The sequence below is a fragment of the Camelus ferus genome, chromosome 1, assembly GCF_009834535.1.
Source record: "Camelus ferus isolate YT-003-E chromosome 1, BCGSAC_Cfer_1.0, whole genome shotgun sequence".
NCBI classification, from domain to species: domain Eukaryota; kingdom Metazoa; phylum Chordata; class Mammalia; order Artiodactyla; family Camelidae; genus Camelus; species Camelus ferus.
In genome coordinates, this window is record NC_045696.1 from 3,090,808 (window position 1) to 3,109,823 (window position 19,016).

The window sequence follows — 19,016 nt, forward strand, 5'->3', positions numbered from 1 at the left end:
CGTGAGGCCAGGCGGCTGGCCTGGGTCAGCTGGACACTGTGGGGCAAATCAGGTTGGTCCAGTTTCTCGCAGTCCCCTCCTCCCTCCGGCTCACCTCCTGCAAATAGAGGGCAGCAGAACTGGAGCAAATTCCTGGGTTTAAACCCTATTTTCAGCACATACCCCAAGCACATAAAAAGAAGACTTTTTAAAAAAGGTTCTTAATAGGTGCCCCTGGAACTCACCACCCCAGGAGGGACAAGGGTCAGAATACCCAGTTTCATTCTACCGTCAAAGAGAGCAACTTCAGAAACACCCCATTAGAGCATCTCTATTACAAGCGGTAAAGTGCAGTTTTTATACCCATCTTCCAAAAGAGCCCAACCTGACGTGCACCTGTATGACTGCAAAGTGCAACGACCAGAGGGAGATGGCCCCACCCTCGCACACTGCCTGGGGAAGAGTGCCGTGTACCTGCTGGAGAAGATGAGACTCAAAAGCAAACAATGGGAGTGACGCTGGGAGGGCCTTCCCAGAACTGAAGCGCTGCTATAAATAACCAAAGCAGCCCCAGCATATTTTAAACAATCTACTTAAAGACAAAGCTTTAAAAGTGCATCTTATCTTACTTTGAGGCAACAGGGGCAGGGGAGATGCATGTTTCCCAAACAAGCTCTCATGCACTTTTCTTTTTGCAGAGAAAGAGAGAGAATACAACTTCCCTTCTAGAGAAAACACTTTCTGTGGTTTGTGCTTTAAAGGCTCGAGGCAATATTAAAGGTTAATGACAACAGCCACCACCTCCTTCCCCGGCTTACACACGAAAAGGGACCCTCCATCTGTACCACTTTGTCCCACCAACAAAGAGAACCTCAAGGCGGTGCGCACAAAACAGAACCTGCAAATGCAGTTCCAAAACTACGTGGTGAAACACTGGAGGTCTAGAGCCCTGGGTTGACAAGGTTGATCTTAAAAGACATTGAAGAAGGAGCAACGGGGGAGAATAATCTAATCCAGTTACCAGCTCAAACAACTGCACACAATTCAAATCCAAGGGCAGGTGGGCACGTTCCAGGCAGTGAGCTCAGGGAGACTCAAGGAAAGGCCGGCTTCGGAATTCCACCTTGAGAAATTCAAACCTGGCGGTGGAGTAAGGGGCTTTCCAGTGTCCTGTTCCCACGCCTAGGTCACAGGTCACCAGGATCAGCAGCGTGGCCGCCGAGGCAGGGAGGGCAGGAGGCTGGGAGAAGGAGGAAAAAGGAGCCTGACGGTTGGTGCCCAGAGGCTGGGTGACTTTCTGACGCTTTAAGTCCTGTAAATCCAGAAGGACGCTGTCAGTTGTGTTGGCCAAGAGGCTCACGGGCTCCGGGAATGAGCTGCGCAACAGACAAACAACCCGAAGGCCCAAGGTGCCGGAGCTCGATTCGCCCGGACGGCTCCTGCGCCGGCTCCTCCCCGCCGGCGGGTCCCCGGAGGTGGACCTGGCGGGCACGCCCACGTCCCCGCCGCCCAGCCGACCGCGCGCCGCGCCTCTCTAGATCCCCGGCTGCGCTGTCACCGCGGCCGGGGCGGGCTGGGGAGGGGACCCGGCAGGACAGCTCAGCTCGCCCCTGCCCGGGGCTCCGGTGGGCGGCTGCCGGCCCGGCACCGGCTCCCCTGCCTCCGCTTGCCGGGTCTGGGGCCGCCCGGCCGCTCCTCTAGACCCCTCGCTGCAAAGATGCCCTCAGCCAGGGGAGCGCGGGACCGCCCCGGCCCCGGCCCCGGCCCACGACGAGCACAAAGACGGGCCAGCAGCCCGCAGAAGGCCGCCCCACGGCATCCCCGCCCGCCGCCCGCGGTGGCAGGTGCTGCGCGGCCCCGGCGCCCGGGCCCGGCCGCCCGGCAGGCGCGGAGCGGTGTCCGCGCCGCCGCGTCCCCCGCCCCGTCCCGGTCCCCGCGCCTCACCTGCGCCGCCCAGGCCCGCACACCGCCGCCCGGCCCGGCCGCCGCGGGCGCTTCCTGCTCGCGACTTCCTGGGGCGGCGCGCCCAGGCCCCGCCGGCCCTTTCACTTCCCTGCGGCCCGCGGGGCGCCCGGCCGGGCGGCGGCTCGGCCCCTCCCCCTCCGGCCCGTCCCCGGCGCGTCCCCTCCCCGGTCCTCCCGCGGCCCCGGAGCGCGCCCAGGGTCCCAGGCAGCCCGGGGACGCCGGGCCGGGGCGCCCCCACGCGGAGCGGCGCGGCCCGCTCGCCGGCTGTTGGGGCTCCAGGCCATCGCCGCTCGGGAGTCTTCCCCGCGGTCCCCGTCCCCGCACCTGCCTGCGGGTGCCCGGGGCGGACTGGCATGTTCGCCACTGCCCAAAGGGGAGCTCCCCAACGGCGCTTTGTCCTCAAGGTAGGTCCCTCCCAACAGCGGCACTGCGATGCTTCCCGGGAAGGGACCTGCGCTAAGGGGCGTCTGCCTCGGCCTCCAGGACTTTATTCTTCTTAGGGGTCAGGCTCATGAGACTAACACTCTATTAACTGAAAAACGGGGCCCACGATAGGCTAAGCGGACCATCTCTTAGCACACTTTCATGTGTGCGACACACACAGCTCACGTGGCCATGCTGGAGAACCGCAGCCGGCTCTGGTCACCTGAACTGGAAGAACCCTTCCTGGTGCAGTAACAGTTCCCATTTCACCCCAGAAAGTGTTCTCTGAATGCTATGCTCAGTTCTTGCCAAAAACTAACCCTGTGCACCGGCACCCCTCCAAGCCTGATTCCTCTCCTGGGGTATCTGCAGAGCACCCACAGTAGATACGGCATCCAAACCCAGCCCAGGTGCCCAGCTCCCAGGACAGTACCTCCCTCCAAGTAACAAGTGAGGCGGAAACATTCTGCAGAATAAATTCCAGAAAGAACTGCACCCCACCCCCCGCGCTGCCCGCTCCAAGTTAAAACTGGAGAGCGGTCTGCAGGAGCGTGTGCCTCAGCATCCCAGCGGGTACCGGGCTTCCCCGCCAGGCCTCTCAGGGCCCCTAAGGGCCCTGCTCTGTTTTGCAAACACCCTGCTATCCTTTTCCGCTGGCAAGTTGGATGTCTAAGGCACCGCTTCTTCGGGCTTCTGAGAAGCGTTCTCCACGCAGGAGGGAGACCAGCGGGCCTCCCTGTAGCCCTGAGCTCAGCCACAGGAAATCCTACAAGGGGAACGGCCCGAGCCTCCTGACTTCTCCCTCCTGACTTCTCCCTCCCCTTGGCGAGCTCTCTCCCCAGGCCTCCTCTTTCAGGTAGCCCTCCTCCCTTTCCTCACTCTCCATTCCTGGTGATCAGAACCTGCCTAGCCCTGCTCTGGCACTTGGCAGGGACTCTGCTCGGGCTCCTCCTCCCACCCTGAACTTGTGCATCAGCCTCCCCTCTTCTGAGCTCTCCCTCAGGTAACCACCGTTCCAGGGCCTTCAGCTGCCCTCCTAGAGCAGACAGACCTGTCGTTCCTGATGAAAACCTTTCAAGAGCCCCCACTGGATCAGGAATGAGCCCCAGTCCTTAGCAGCTAGAGAACAACACCTGAACCCACTCTTGGCTTCATGACAGAAGCTCAGGACAGCACGTTAGTTTCTAAGACACGTGCTTTCTTGCACACTGAGTTGGTATCTCTGCCTTGGCCCTCCTGACCCCAGCCTCTCCTCATGAGCTCAAATTTGGAGACCCAGGCCAAATACTTCTCTGTTCTCTCAGGCAATCTTCACCGCGTTTCCAGGGCACTGCAGAAACCTCTTCGTCCCGACTTCCCACAGTGAACTAGGACTACTTATTTCCAAACCTTTCTCTTGGCCCTTAGCCTGGGCCTGGAGGGGTTCTCGGGGTCCTGCCCCGATCGGGAGGTGCTCATCTACACTGGCCAACTGCACGGACAGGCGTGGAAGGACAAAGCACAGGGTACCCCACGTTTCCACCCCATTTCTCACCTAGGAAACGGCGACCTCTGCATGGCCCACTGGGGAAGACCAGAGGGTCCTGAGGTGGTCTATATAATATTTGCTGAAAAAATTCATCTTTTAATTTTATAAAGATGAAAATATCAACCTTTTAGAAAATAATAATATTTTTATATTAACCTTTTGTATGATTATAAGAAATAATTAAAAATATGTTAGGGGAGATAGTAATTTTGTACGAAACTTCCAATTGAAACGGTCCCCGTTTTGAGATGAAACCTTGTGAGTGCTTTGTATGTTTGTAAGACAAACATACAAGGTAGTTATGCTGGAAACGGCTGCACACAAGCTCAGGACGGAGGGGACAGCGGGGACGTCACCATCGAGACACTGTCTTTGTGCAGGTAGAAAACTTGAAAGCCGTTTTTTTCAATCACACACATTTCACAACAGCTGAAATATTTAGGAATCTGACACTCTTCTTTTTCTTCCGACATGTAATATTGACATTTCCTGTGAGAATCAAATGCATTTCCAGTCCTGTGGAGCTTTTCACATCCAGTACCGCAAACTCACGACAAGCATGCGGGCCAGTGGTGGCGTGCCCTCAGGCGGCCGTGGACAGAGTGCTGGCCAGGCTTCCAGAGAGATGAGCCCAGGGGGCCCAGACCTGGGGCTGCCAGCTGCGCACACCTGCCTGGGCGGGCCTCTGCTTTATCCTGAAACTTCTATGCTTGCTCTGAATTTATTTTATTTCAGAAAAAGCGAAGTAGACCAAATGAAAGGCACAAACACTCTTATCTGGCAGATGTGTACTGGGGGCCAACGAGGGCCAGACCGTGCCAGGCACTGAGCCTTAAAGTCAGCAGGGGCCTTGCCTTTGAACAGTTCATCGAGCAAAAGGCTCGTGAAGAACAGGCTGGTCCCCTCGAAGGGAAAGTGACGTGAGCACGGGGACGCGACTTCTGTTCACTGCCTGGGGCGGCTGTAACCAGCGCCTCAAACCAGGTGACTTCAGACAGTGGAAATGTACGGTCTCACAGCGATGGAGGCCAGGGTGGTGGCAGGGCCGTGCCGGAGGCTCCGGGAAGACTGTGCTCCGTGCCCCTCTCCCCGCTCCCGGTGCTGCTGCCGGTCCGTGGCGTCCCTTAGCCTGCAGACGCCTCGCTCGCGTCTGCTTCTGCTGCTCTCCGGCCTTCTCCCTGCATGTCTGTGTTCACACGTCTTCTCTCCGTGCGTCTGTGTGTCTGTGTGTCTCCTCTTACAAGGACACCAGTCATGCTGGATTGAGGGTGCACCCTACTCCAGGAGGACCTCAACTGAACTAATTACACCTGCAATGCCCCTATCCCAAATAAGGTCACATTCTGAGGTTCTGGGAAGGACACGCATTTGTGGGGCAGGAGGGGGCCATTATTTAACCCTACAAGGCGATATATGTTCGAGAAGGTGGTAGGGAAGGCACCCAGGCCTGAAGAGGCCAGGGCAGTGAGCCGTTACGGGAACTCGGAGTGCTGAGGCCGCAGGAGGGAACCGTGGGACGGGACTGGGCCTTTGGCAGAGGAGCAGCTGCTGTCAGACTGTGGCCCCCTGGGATAAGCAGCCCGACCTCTCCTCCTGCCCTCTGACTGGTCCAGTCGAGGAGGGAGGTGGAGGCCAAGGGAGCCCCGCCGACACAGGGCAGTACCGGCACAGGCGTGCCCCTTCCCCGCACAGTGCTTCCAGCGGGCGGAGACGTCAGACAGCTAACCAGCAGTCACTACGCTGTGTTACACGTTACGATGCGGACATGCGGAGTGCCAACAGAGGGTCACCTGGCCCAGACTGGATGGTCACAGGAGGTGACGTCTCAGGAGCATACCAGGAGCTGGCCAAGAGCATGGGGAAGAGAAGGGACGTGGTCGGCGCGGAGGTACCATCACGTGTACAAACGCCCACAACACCCGCAGGGAGGCGGGTCTGGGGAGCGGTGACAGTGCAGGGAAAGTGGGGAGGGGAGGGCCGAGGGCTCTGGCAGCAATCCAGGCCCGAGAGAGCGCTGTCCGGGAGCATAGATCTGAGGAAGGCCTGAGAGGTGAGAGAAAGGCGGTGAGAGAGAGGGAGGAGGCGGGATGACACCCAGGCTTGGGCAGCTAAGTGGATGGTGGGTCTTCATGGAAAGAAGGAGCAGACAGAGGGCACACAGAGTTGAGGGGCAGAGCGGGGCAAAGGATTAATTCACACTCACTGAGCATTCGGTTCCCGTGGGACCTCTCAGTGGCTATGCTGACTGGGGGGTGTGTGGGTCTGGAGTCTCTGGAAGAATCCTAGGTTGGTGAGGGGGCCTGGTACAGACAGCAGTTGGCAGCTGGAGGGTAGAAAGCTTGCCCAGGCAGGAGACTAGGGCTGAACCCCCAGGGGTGCCAACGTTTAAGGGCTGGGCAGGGAGGAGGGGCTGGAAGCTATGGATGGAGCAGAGGGAAAATCCAGAAAAGTGTGATGTCCAGGAACCCCAAGGAAGGCAGTGCTTCTGGAACAAGGTGGGTGGCTGTGGAGCTGGAGGCTGCAAAGCAGTCAGGGTCTACTGGCTTCACCCTGGAGATCATGACTGAAGCTTCCATGGGTGTGGGCTGGGGTGGGCGGGCAGACCACTGGGGTCCCATGGCAGACCACTGGGGTCCCATGAGGAAGAGGAAGCCACACAGAACAGAAAACCAGTTCAGGAAGGCTGGCTGTGCCCGGGGAAGCGAGAGGGCCCAAAGCTGGAGAGGGACTCAGGGAGGAGGAAAGATATTTTTAAATGTCTGACATTTTCAAGCATGTACAGAAGTCGAGAGAACACTATGGTGAAGCCCCAGGTGTCCATCGCCCGGCTTCATCAGTGAGCATGCGTGGCCAGTTTTGTTTCCTGTCTGTTTGGACCCACCTCCTGCCCTATGATTATTTTGCAGAAAATCCCATAGTATTTCATCTGTAAAGTTTCAGTGTGTATCTCTAAAAGATACAGTTCCAAACGCGATCACTGTACCGTCGTCAGGGCTCCCCCAAACAAGAAAACTCCAGAAGAGCATCGCATGCCCAGCCCATGTTCCTGCCTCCCCGACTGTCCTGTAAGTGGGCTCTCCATGTTCTCTGTTTGTTTTCAGATGCGGACCCAGACGGCCCACACCTGTGTGGCGCACGTGTCTCCTGGGCCTCTCCCTCTGGAGGTCCACCCGCATCTCTGTCGTCGCAGAGGCCAGGCCGTTTTCCCCACAGAGCTTCTTACACTCTGCGTTGCGCTGACTCCATCTTAATGACATGGTCAAACATATCCTTTTGCCCCCTGTATTTCCTAAAACTGGCAGCAAGGTCCAGAGGCTCGGCCGGATTCGGGTTGACCCGAGGCAGTGGTCGTCTTCTGCTGGCATTAGACGTCAGCTGCCTAAGCTCGTTAACTCTTCAGAAGCAGAACTGGCAGAAGCCGTGAACCCGTGGCACCGTAGTCCCATGGTTTCTTTTTTATTTACTTGCTCGCACGCTGCCCTAAAGAGAAACCTCTTCTACCAGCGATTTAGTTAGCTGAGGTACACTTCATATTGGAAAGGCGAGGTAAGTACGGAATTACTTTTTTTTTTTTTTGCCACTTTTCAAAATGATGAGCTGGTTTTCCACTATCTTCAAAGGTCAACAGTGTGCTCCTGTTTTGCTTTTTCGGCCTCTGCCCTAGTGGCCTGAGTCACAGTTGCTGGGTTTCGATCCACTCCAGTTACTCCCCCAACTGAGTCGCATCTGCCCGTCTTTGGCCAGTGGGAGGCTCTTCTAATTGGCTCCTGAGTCCTTCCGACGTGGACCTGGCACCTGTGATAGTGTCCTTGCTTTCTAGTGTGACAGGCTGTCCCGAGCTCATCCCATTCGTCTGCTGCCCCAGACCTGGATTCAGCCACTTGTCCCAGGAGACCCAGGTCCTGAAGAAGCAGCAGAGAGGATGGGAGTGGGCGCGCCCAGGAAGGCAGCCGTGTGCTTAAATGACACATGTCCCTTCAGAGGCAGAAAGACAAGGAATCCAAAATACATGAGGAGGAAAGAGCCTCAGGCTGGAGCAGGGAGGGCGGGAAGGGCAGGTGTGGCTGCAACGAGTCTGTAGGTGGGAAGGCATGAGGTGAGAGTTCTTACGCATCTTCCCTTTGTTGCAGAAGGAAGAGTCAGTGGCTGAAGTGAAGAGGCGGGTGTCCGAGGGAAGTGGAGAGGAGTCAGGGTAATGGCTGAGAACCTAGGGGGAGGGCAGCAGGTACTGCCCAGAGATGAGAGGAAGGCGAGGGGATAATGAACTTCTCTCTGTGCCAATCAGCAAGGTGGTGCCAGTGTGTCTGTGAGCCCCGGGGGCGCCGACAGAGGACAAACAGGTGGGCAGTGCCAGCTGAGAGGGTCAGCTTTTTGCTAGCCCCCAACTTGCAGGGAAGAGTCACTCCTTTTCCCTGGTCTTACAAAAGCGTCAACTCTGACACCTATTGGAAAAGAGGTGCCAAGAATAAGAACCTATTATGTGCAGAAGGAGCTCTGTGCTAGGAGCAGGGGTTGCAATGAGAAATAAGATTGAAAAAAAGGACCTTTGGCCAAGAAGCTCCGTCTTTGCAGGAAAACCACGAGGCGCGCGTGGGGGCGGGGGTGGGGGGGGTGCGTGGTCCAGGCAGGAGCAGAGGTTTCTTGGGGAGACGGAGGCAGGGCTGAGGTCTCCTGTTGGGAGCTTTGAGGATGCTGGGCTGCAGAGCTCAAGAAAATGCCTCAAGCTTAGAAAGCATAAAAGCATGAAATGTGATTCGAGAGATAAGGAAAGGTAACATCAGAACACGGTTACTTACCATGGAGAAGAGGAGCCTCATTCCATCTCCACTGATCAAAAAGCAAGAACTCTAGCACTATGCGGCGCTCACCCTGCGAGTGAGGGAGTTTTGCCTTCATTCACTAATGTTGAAAACGAGCAGGGCGAAGAGCCTCCTACCGTGAGTGCGTCCTGTATCCCAGGCAGACCAGAGTCCCCGCGCCAAGGAGCCACATGCCATCAAGGATGCGGGGGCAGGCCTGCTGGGTCCCCAGGGGCCCAGAGAGGAGGTGGCCAGACCACGGGCTGCCTCAGGCTGCAGATCTCTTGATTTGACTCTGGTTGACTCATTTATGAAACTCGGTCCCCCCAACGGCTCTCTGCCCGGATGCCAAGGGCCCAGGCAGCAGCCTGGAACAGCACTTAGAATCTCCCACAGGGGAAGTGGGAGGGGGTGTCAGAGAGCGGGGTCACATCTCCAAAAGGAGCGGGCATAGAAGAGGGCTAAAAGGACCAAAAATCGCAGTAACTCACAGTCTTTAGAAACATGGAGAAGAGACTAGGAGTGGAAAGCAGTTGCCTCTGGGCTGTGAGATGAGGTGCAGAAGGGACAAAGTTGTATATTTCCAAGTAGAATAAAAATAAATATTAACGTAAAGAGAAAAGGCAGAAAGCTGTGCTCAGCCGAGGCAAAGGCTTGTTAGTGGTAGGATGTTAGAGCCTGTGATGCCTAAGTTAGGACGCATCTGGGAGAGAGCTGCTTTGCAAGTATCACGAGATAACACCAAGGCAACAGCCTGTGTACAAGGGTGGCCCTGAGCAAACTATGTGTACAAGACAGGTGGGCAGTTGTCCCTGCTTCCAGACCCCTTGGCAGTGTTTCCCAGTGGAGAGCTTTCCTGCTCGTTTTCTGTACTGCAGTTAGGGGAGTGGTCACTGAGAAAATGCCTGAGTGTCTCTGGGAGTAGCTGGACCCGAACTCTGGCAGGGCAGTGGAGGGCGCTGGCAGGGGCTTACTCTCCCATTGGCCAAGCGTTCTGGCAGCTGAGCTCCCCTCTGCGGCTAACTTGTCGCCTGAGCCTGTCTGCTGCAAATTCCTCCAAGTCCTAAGCCCACAGGTGAGCAGCAGCTCAGGGACATGGAAGCAGGAAGCTGACCAAGTAAGGAGTCACCCCCTCAGCGGAGCTGGTGCAGACACGTGTCGCATGCAGGCTGGAAATGTGTATGAGGCCTCCAGCAAGGCTCAGGCCCTTTCAGCCCAGGTGTGGTGTGGCGGAACACGCGTCACACACCAAGGGGTCACACACCAAGGGGCCGTGCTCTACAGCTCCCTCTGGGCCTGTGTTTGATGATCTGTGAAGAGAGGGTGCTTTTGCTTTAAGCACTATGTTGACAGCCTGGAGGGTGTAACTACAGTGGGGCCTCTGTACCCTCGGGGTCTGCATCTGGATTGAACCAACCATGGACGGAAAATACTTGGACAGAAACTCCAGAGAACTCCAGAGTCACAACTTGAACTTGCCACACACCAACAGCCACTTACACAGCTTTTGCGCTGCATTAGGTGTTGTAAGTAATCTAGAGATTTCAAGTACATGGGAGGATGTGTGTAAGTTACGTGCAAATGCAACACCATTTACATAAGGGGCTTGAGCGTGCTTGGATTTAGGTACCTGCCAAGGTGGGGGTGGGTGGACACAGAACCAACTCCCACAGAAACCAAGGGACAACTGGACTCATGTCCTCTCTACCAAACCTTAGCACACGCTCACCCATCTTCTCCCAGACAGCATGGAGCCGGGGAAGTTCTGGCCGTGCACGAGGAGGCTCTTCGCCCCGTCGGCTGAATCTGCCCTGCTCACCACAGGGGGACAGTCCCCCAACAGCCTACACTGATGACCTCGGCACTCACCGCGGTCACAGGAAGGCCGGGCCCTGGGCTCCTCCAGGCAGCTACGTTTTCTAGTTCCCCTATTAACTCCTATGGTTGAAATCGTTAGTTTTTCATCCTTAAAACTGAAATCTTTCTGAAACCAGACTCATGTAACTCAGTAATAAATGCAATTTATTGGCTGTGGTATCTCTTCTGTGCTGTCACTTGGGATCATCTTTCTGAACGCCAGCCCTGACCCCACAGAGTATCGTGGCCTGGCAGGAAAGCTGGGGGCCTGGGATCTGAAGATGCAGGCTCAAAGGCTGACTCCACACTTAGCACTGGGGGACCCCAGAGATGCCACGTCACTCTCCTGAGCACCTCTTTTCCTGCTGTGACTCCCCAGGGCTGACCAGTGGGTGCAGGAGGGCGTGTGTCAGGATGTGGGCTCCACGAGGGCAGAAATTTACCCCCTGTTCTGTCCTGCAGTGAATCCTTCCTGGAATTGAGCCTGGCACATCAGAGACACTCATTAAACCTTGGTTGTTGACTGACCAGCCACGAGAGTGAGTCAGAGCAAGACACCGCGGCTGCTCCACTACTAGAAAGCACGGCAAGTTAGCGTGAATATGAGTTAGCGTGCATATGAGTTGGCGTGAATGTGTAATCATTTGAGGACACATGCTGGGAGCTGATGGTCATTTGAGGACACATGCTGGGAGCTGATGGTAGGAGAGAGCTACAAAGTCCCTTTTATCAGCTTATTTTGTTGATTTGCCATTTTTCTCCTAAAAAAATGGAGTTTGATTCACTGCTTCCTCATCTTTAATATAACTTCTGTTAAGGGCTGGTTATGTGGCATAAAGTTAAAAGAGGTTTTAAAACCAAATATACCCGCAAAGTTCCTGTGCATCACAGCGGCCCTCCTGCTGGCAGACGCAGGAGCCTCAGAGAGAGGCCGCGGGACCGCCACGTCACGTGGGGGGCGCCGAAGTGGAGCCTGCCGCCTGCGGCCCGTGCTCTCCCTGCAAGCTGAGGGCAGAATCCCCTGCTGCCCGCGGCCCCTGCTGTGCGGACGCCGCACTTACTGGATGTGTCACGCTGGAACACTCTCTACCTCTTTGTGCCTCAGCTCCTTCTCCTCTGAGGCGGGTCACTGAGTGCTCTGACCTGTGAGACACTGTCCCTGTGACAGAGATGAATCGGGCGGGTGCCCTTCTCCGGAGCTCGCTATCTAGTTGGGACAAAACTGCAGAGAACCTCAAGCCACAGAATCTAAAAACCCCCCTCAATGCTATAGGTTACATATTTTTTGGTTTAACAATTTAAAAACTCTTTAAGGGAAAAAAAGCATGCATTTTCTATGTTATGATTTTTATGAATCAAACACAAGGGAACCAATCAAAGGAATTGGAGTTGTCTTCACCAAACTGATCTTGCTTAATAAATGCGCATCGTTACATTTCCATTCTTCTGTTTAGGAAAACCATCAGGGTCCCTGCACTGAGACTCTGTACGCAGTGCAACAGATAAACAGGACTAAGCTGACGGGTTCCAGCACTGCCTAGAGGTGATGGCCAGGGGCCTAGTGTGGACCAGAGCAGATCCCAGCCCAGTTCTTTTCTGTGTTGCATCTCAGCACTCAGATGGCGTGGGTGCCAGTCTTAGGAAACCTGAAACTACCAGCCTGGTTTACAACCTTCCTGACTCTCCTCTTTGTGAAGGGGGAGAGAAATGACTTGGTGAGCTCTCCTGACAACTGTATTTGGTCCACAACCACTTGGAGGCTTGTTCTAGCAGCTAGATCATCAAAAACCAGGCCTGGGGAGGAGAGCAAGCCATAAAAGCAAGCAGGCATGCCAGAGCCACAGAGGAAGGGCCAGTGCCCAGAGCCGAGACAGGGCTTTGGGCGGGCGTCCCAGAGCAGGGAGCAACAAGGAATCAAAAAGGACACCTGAAACAGTGTTTTCTTAATAACTCAACAGAGTACAATCTTCTCACGTAGTGCCCCCTACCTCCTTCAAACTGGTATTAAACATTTCTACTCATTCTTTATCAAACTTTGATTGAGTCAAGATAATTTTGGTATGTCCTTAAGGTGAAATACCATTCAGTCTTTTAAAACACTTATGAAGAAGTTTGGACACGTTCACCACATGATAGTAAGTGGTACCAGCATGTGATCAATGAAACGACTCAGTTAAGCACAAATATATCCGTGTTCAAAAGCCCGGGAGGACCAGACGCCTGCACCGCCGTCCCTGGGAGGTGGCGTCATTGGTCATTTTCACTTTCTTCTTTATGCTCTACTGTAGGTTCCCAATTTGCCAAGGGCATTCACTAATTTTTAGTAATCCGAGCCTCGGCTCTGTGCTGGACTGCGGGGTCAAGGCCTGGGGGCGCTCAGGGAGGTTGATCTGAAAACGCAAGTCACAGCCGAGCAGGGAGATGCCCAGTGGAGGGGTCCGCAGCGGCTTGAAGCAGCTGGGAAAGGCGTCCCCAAGGAGGGGACACCAAGGGAAGGTACTGGTGCTAAAGAACTGTCCCCAGGTGGAGAACACGGGCACTGCAGTTCAGAGAGAACGCACACGGATCTGTGAGGGTGTCCTGGAGAAACAGGGTCTAAACAGTTAACAACAGCTAATGCAGGTGAAGAGTAAGCCTCTGGGAAAAGCGCTCACCCTCACAAATAATCAAGGAAATACAAAGAAAAGGCACTAGGAGATGTGGTTTTGCCCAACAAATTAGCAAAGAAGAAAAATGACTTACCTCCGCTGAGGGGGCAGCAGCCCTCACCTGCCGGGGAGTGCGGGGCCTGGCCGGCCGGTGCTCTGAAACAACACAGTGGGAGGGGGTATTCAGCGTTTTTTTTTAAAAACCCTTTTTAAAAAAACTTCATTACATTTTTGGGAGGGAGGAGGTAATTGGTTTATTTATTTATTTTTAATGGAGGGACTGGGGATGGAACTCAGGACCCTGTGCATGCTGAGCACACACTACCACTGAGCTCTGCCCTCCCCCTCCAAGGTGCTTAGTCTTAAGGCTCTGTGCCACTGGCCCAGGAACTCCTCACTCGACATAACTGAGCTACAGAGCTGGGTCTGAGACGCGGACAGAGACCTACGTGCTCAGATGTTCGTGGTGATTCTCTCCACTTCCTCATTCATCTCCTTCTGAGGGGAGCAGGTTCACAGGTGTTCACTGCATGAGTTTGCTCCATCACTGCCACACGTGAACGTGTATTCTTCATATGCATCAAATATTATATAATCAATGACTTTTAAAAGTGAGTTAAATATACACATTACATCTACAGCACCTGGTGCTGCCAGAGTATTTTCAGGCTCATTATCTTATTTGACCCTTCTGACTTCCTGCAAGGTGGGCAGGGTAAGCCTCATTCTGGGAGGGGTGGATGCTTCACTCAGCCTGCAGCCTTCTCCCCTGCTCCTTGCTCAAAGAAACAGACCCATCCTTAGGCCCTGGAATGTGCGGCCCCTGTACCGTGTGATCTCCCACCATCACCACTGGCCACAGCAAGGTCATGGGTAATATCAAATGCAGAAACAACCACTGGGGAGGAATGACATCCGTTTTAGAATGAAGGACTAACATGTAGTCATTATGTATCATAGTTTGGGGTAATTTTTTTAACAGCATGGATTAATGTCAAATTTGCCCCAGATGGGTCTATAATTTTCTCATTTCCTCAAAGCCCCCTAGTATATGATCCAGGGACCCAGTACACACTCAGCCATAGTTTTTTTTAACTAATGTACTGAGAGAGCCCCTGGAAATGGAATCTGATTTAAGGAGAATAAAAAAAAAAAAAGATCATGAACTAGAAGGAAAAAAGAATGAAAAATGTATATACTTTACCTCTTAAAAAATATTTATTTATTAACAGAGGTACTGGGGATTGAACCCAGGACCTCATGCACGCTAAGCACGTGCTCTACCACTGTGCTGTACTATATCCCCCTACTTCATCTTTTTTTTAATTCTTCTTTTTTTTAATGGAGGTACTGGTGACTGAACCCAGGACCTCGCACACGCTAAGCATGAGCTCTACCACTGGGCTACACCCACCCTCCTACTTTATTCTTTTTAAAATTTTCCAAATATTGCATAAAGTACAATTCTGTTGCAAACTGCTACTTAACACCACTATGACAAGCTTACCTGGCTGAGTGGTTCCTACGTGCCAAGCACTGTACTGTGAGGAGGGGGAGGGGAGCAGAGCTTGCTGCCCAACACGAAATGCCTGTCTGCCCAAGTGCCTGACGTCGCTTGTCTCCACCCGGCTGACTCCACTAACCTGTCTACCCACTGGTTGTGGTGAATACTGAATAATCCCACTACCTGGGTGGAAAAGAATTTGTTTTCCTTTCCTGACAAAAGCATTCTCAGTATCCTTCCATTAAACTGTGTAACTCAGGCAGGTGTGCAGGGGTGTGTCCTTGTGTGTGTGTCTATTTCTTCCTCACTGGTTGCTACTTTTAAATGGGACACAACCTCAATTAAAAAGAGCTTCTTACACCTAAGAATCTACTTGTCTGTATATTTCTAGAAACTTCTGTCTCTCCCCACCCTCATGTGTATTAGTGCTAATGAATATAAACATTAAACAAAATCAGTTTCTCACAGACTAACTTCCAGTCGTCACAATTACCTGTCTGAACTATCTTTGGCAGTTGATCCTCTTCAGGAAGACACAACAGGAAATGATTAAGATAAACTGGAGTCAAAACTTCCCCAAAGACCTATTGATAGACAAAACGTGTTTGGTTATTCTATGAACAACAGCATAATTATTAATAATAATAGCTAACATTTACCAAGTGCTGAGTAACAACAACATAATCATTAATGATGATTGTTAACATTTACCATGTGCCTTATTGTATGCTAGGCATGTGCTAAGCTCATTATAAACATCTTATTTAAACGTCACCACAGCCCTAAAAGGGCAGTTAACTAAAACCTCCATTTTACAGATGGACAAACTAGCTTCAGAAAGAAGCAAACAGAGGTAGGATTTCAAATCTGAATCTTACTCTTACCTACTAAATGCCATAAAACCTCTATTTTTAAAAAAGAAGTTGGGGTGGGTGGGAGAGAGGGCAGGGTAGGGTAGGGACGGTATATAGCTCAGGGGTAGAACATGTGCTTCACATGCAGAAGGTCCTGGGTTCAACTCTCAATATCTCCATTTAATAAATAAATAAATAAATGGCAATTCCTGTGTTTTTACATCAATCTATATCTACACATCTGTTAGTATACGTTTATATATGTGCATATACGTAACAGTTCAATTTGTAAGAATACAGTAGTTTAGTAAATAGCCTCACATTTCTACAGTTAAGATGCGCTTGAATTCATTTTGGTCAAGGTCTGCTTTTGTTCTGAATAGTTGCTACAAACTGAAAAACAACAACAACTCTATTTTCATTTTCCTGAATTGCCTCAGTTCTTACGGCCTCTTCTCTGCGTTGTCTTGGATGGTCCAGACAGCGCGGGCTCAGGGACTCAGCCAGTCGCCATGGCAACTGCCAGGCAGCCCAGACCCAGCTTGGAAGTGGTCAGAAAGGTGTGGAAGGCAGGCAGCGGCCCCAGGGGGCTCCGAGACGCTTTCCCCGCCCGGCGTCCCACCGTGGACACAAGAGACACCCTGCCGCGCCTCTGCGCAGAACCACGGCCAGCCCCTGACTGCGTTTCCTTTACTCGTTCTTTTTGTTGGGGGAGGGGAAGAGAGGTGGGTCTCTCTAATTTATATTTAAAAGACGTAAAAAAAAAAATTTCTTACTGGAGGAAGGCAGCGCGAGGGAACCGTGGCCCCTCACCTTCTCCCCTCAGCCTCGCCCCTCCCTTCTCCCCGCTGGGCTTACCTGCGCAGGCTCCTTGCTGGGGGATGATGGGAAACCGCCCCTGGGGGATGATGGGAAACCCCTCCAAGGGGGATGATGGGAAGGGCCAGCTGGTGGATTATGGGAAGTGCCTCCTTGGCAAGGGTAAGAGGTAGGAGAGGAATTTCTCTTTTGTCCAGGGAAGAAACCCCGTCCTAGTGATGGCCTCACCTTTTTGCCTCTCACTTACCCCAATAAAATAAGAGGATGAGCTATGCGAACATTTTGCAGGCCTTCGGAGCTTGAAAGCCCTGCTTCTGTGGGCACCAAGCACTTCCGGGTCACCTGAGGGTTAGGGGTCAGGGGGTCTGGGGATGACAGCCGTCAAACTGGCCTAATGAAGTCTTTCTGGGACTACCCAGGTCTCTCACGAGAGTGAGTGAGGCTCTCTGCCCAACCTGAGCCCGGGAGCAGCCTCCTTCTGGAAGGAGGAGTTTGGAATCTGGGCTATTTGCTGCTGCGGGAGCTGGGAGGCCAGTCCTGCTGTTCTGGACGCCTGGTCTGGTCTTGTCTGGACAATTGCTAAACCTGCAGTGTAGTGAAATTACTATAGATTGACTGACAGAGTTTTTTGGGGAACTCTGACTAATTTGCATAAGACGTAAATCAAATTGTAAATTTTAAGATTCAGTAGCTCAGTGGGTAGGCACCCAGCTGCTTATGACGTGATCCAGAACACGGTGTGCTTAAATCACTTTCTGGTTTTTTCAGTTGAAGCCTCTTTGAGCCAGTGGTTCTCTGTTTAGTAGATGGTTAAGGTCACTCCCAGAAAACCATAGTTATTCATTTAAATTAGCGGTCTGGGAGGCAGTAGGGTGGAATGATTAACAGCAATAGCTCTTGAGTCGGGTGGCATAGTTTGAATCTCTGGTTGTATGATTCCGAGCAATGTCTTTACCTCTCTGTGGTTCCTGTTCCTTAGCTGTACAATGGAGAAATGACAGTGAGGACTTAATAAGATAATTCATATAAAATTCTACAAACACTGCAGAGAGTCAGGACTTAACAGACATTAGTTACTGTCATTGTGAACATTTGAAAGTTGAATTTATGACGTTTACTTTTATGTGCAAAAAGCTGGTATTTATTTGTGTATTCTTGATTATATTCCAGATTTCTAATATTTAAAAATATTTTGAGATTTTATTATAAAAAAAAACATGCTCAATTGTAGTAGATGTGGCAACTGTCAAGTATAAAGAAGAAAATAACCATCATCTATTCTAAAGTCCCAACTTTTTCCCCACTAAGAAAAACTGTTAATTGTGGGGGGTGTTTATGACCTTCTTATCTTTGCAACTAACTAACAATACTGATTGTCTGGTCTTGTGTGTTGATTCACTTGTACATTGTTTCTTTGTTCAGTGAGTGATGGGTTAATGGGTTTGAGCCTGAGATTCGGTTAAGATTGCAACCTTCTGTTATGTTATTGGTTCTGAGGGAAAGGTACACAGGGTGTGTGTGTTCTGGAAGACCTGTGGGTTATTCACCTCTTCACCTCATGGATTTGGTCTCCATATGCTACCAGCAAGATGAAACTCTTGTGTTTACTCAGTCCCTGCTACCCTCCTCCAGCTCCTTCCCCACCCCAACGTCACACAATACACCTTGAGGTCAGTGTGAGGAGAACTTTCTATTAATAATATGTAACTTCTTTGTAATATCTTTGTTGTTAGCATTATGTAGCTATCACACACACACACACACAAAAACAGTACATTAATAAAATATCATCTTTGATCCCAAGGGCAGCTCTTTGAGATTGTAAGGGTTTATTCCCCTCAGTTTACAGAATAGGAAACTGAGGCTCAGAGGGCAGGTGAGTTGCCTGAGGTCACCAAAGCTAGTAGACCATGGGAATTTGAACTTGGGGATTCTGGCTCTAAATGAGTAATATTTCCAGCAAACAATGATGACTTTAAGAACTATTTTCCCTCCATTTAGATCAATTTTTAAAAATACTTCAATATTGGATTTAAATAAATAAAATGATTAGGTTATTACTGTTGAGGGTATTAAATCTCAAAAGCAACTAACAGCACCATGCAATATTCAGATTTAAAATGAAACACACTTATTTGTATAACTTGCAAAAACATGTTGGGAATTGAATATACAAGTGTATAATGGTCAAACCATCTATAAAAATAGAACTCGGATCCACAACTCGCAGCCACAAGCCCAGGAAACCAACTCATTATCTACAACAACCAGCCGAGGAAGCCAGACTCCTGTAGGTCAGACTTGTAGAAAGTCAGGTTGCTGTCCCTAGTAGCTGATCCAGGAACAAACAACAACCCCTATAACAACTGGCGTCAAATGGCCAGGACTTAATTAATAACAGAGTTTCCTTTTGTCCCCACTTCCAACTTAGGACCCAGTCAGAGGAAGCTGAATTTTCATCCTAACCAATCACATAAGATGCCTGCTTCCAGTGAGTCCTCCTACAGCCTCCTTACGCCCACAGCCTCCAGTCAGGGCCCACATGAACCCTTTCCTTTTGTCTATTGTAAAGCTTCCCCACTCTTCTGCCTGCCTTTGAGTCTCTGCCAAAATGCAAGTGATGGTGGCTGACTCCTGTGC

At 51.9% G+C, this 19,016-nt stretch overlaps 1 protein-coding gene across 11 annotated transcripts in view; it reads right to left on the minus strand.

Moving 5' to 3' along the window:
- The window catches only part of SLC37A1 (solute carrier family 37 member 1), a 79,247-nt gene that overhangs the window by 58,172 nt on the left and 2,059 nt on the right, over window positions 1-19,016 (minus strand). For 2 of the 11 annotated variants that reach the window (XM_032459018.1, XM_032458561.1), the window contains exons 1-2: window positions 1,924-2,059; window positions 1,001-1,291 (exon numbers count right to left, since the gene is read on the minus strand). The gene's annotated coding sequence lies outside the window, so the exon portion shown is untranslated. Of the gene's footprint in view, window positions 1-1,000; window positions 1,784-1,923; window positions 2,071-13,293; window positions 13,356-15,196; window positions 15,288-19,016 lie in introns of those variants that run through there. The other 9 variants (XR_004312324.1, XM_032458826.1, XM_032459068.1 and 6 more) reach the window with 9 other exon arrangements.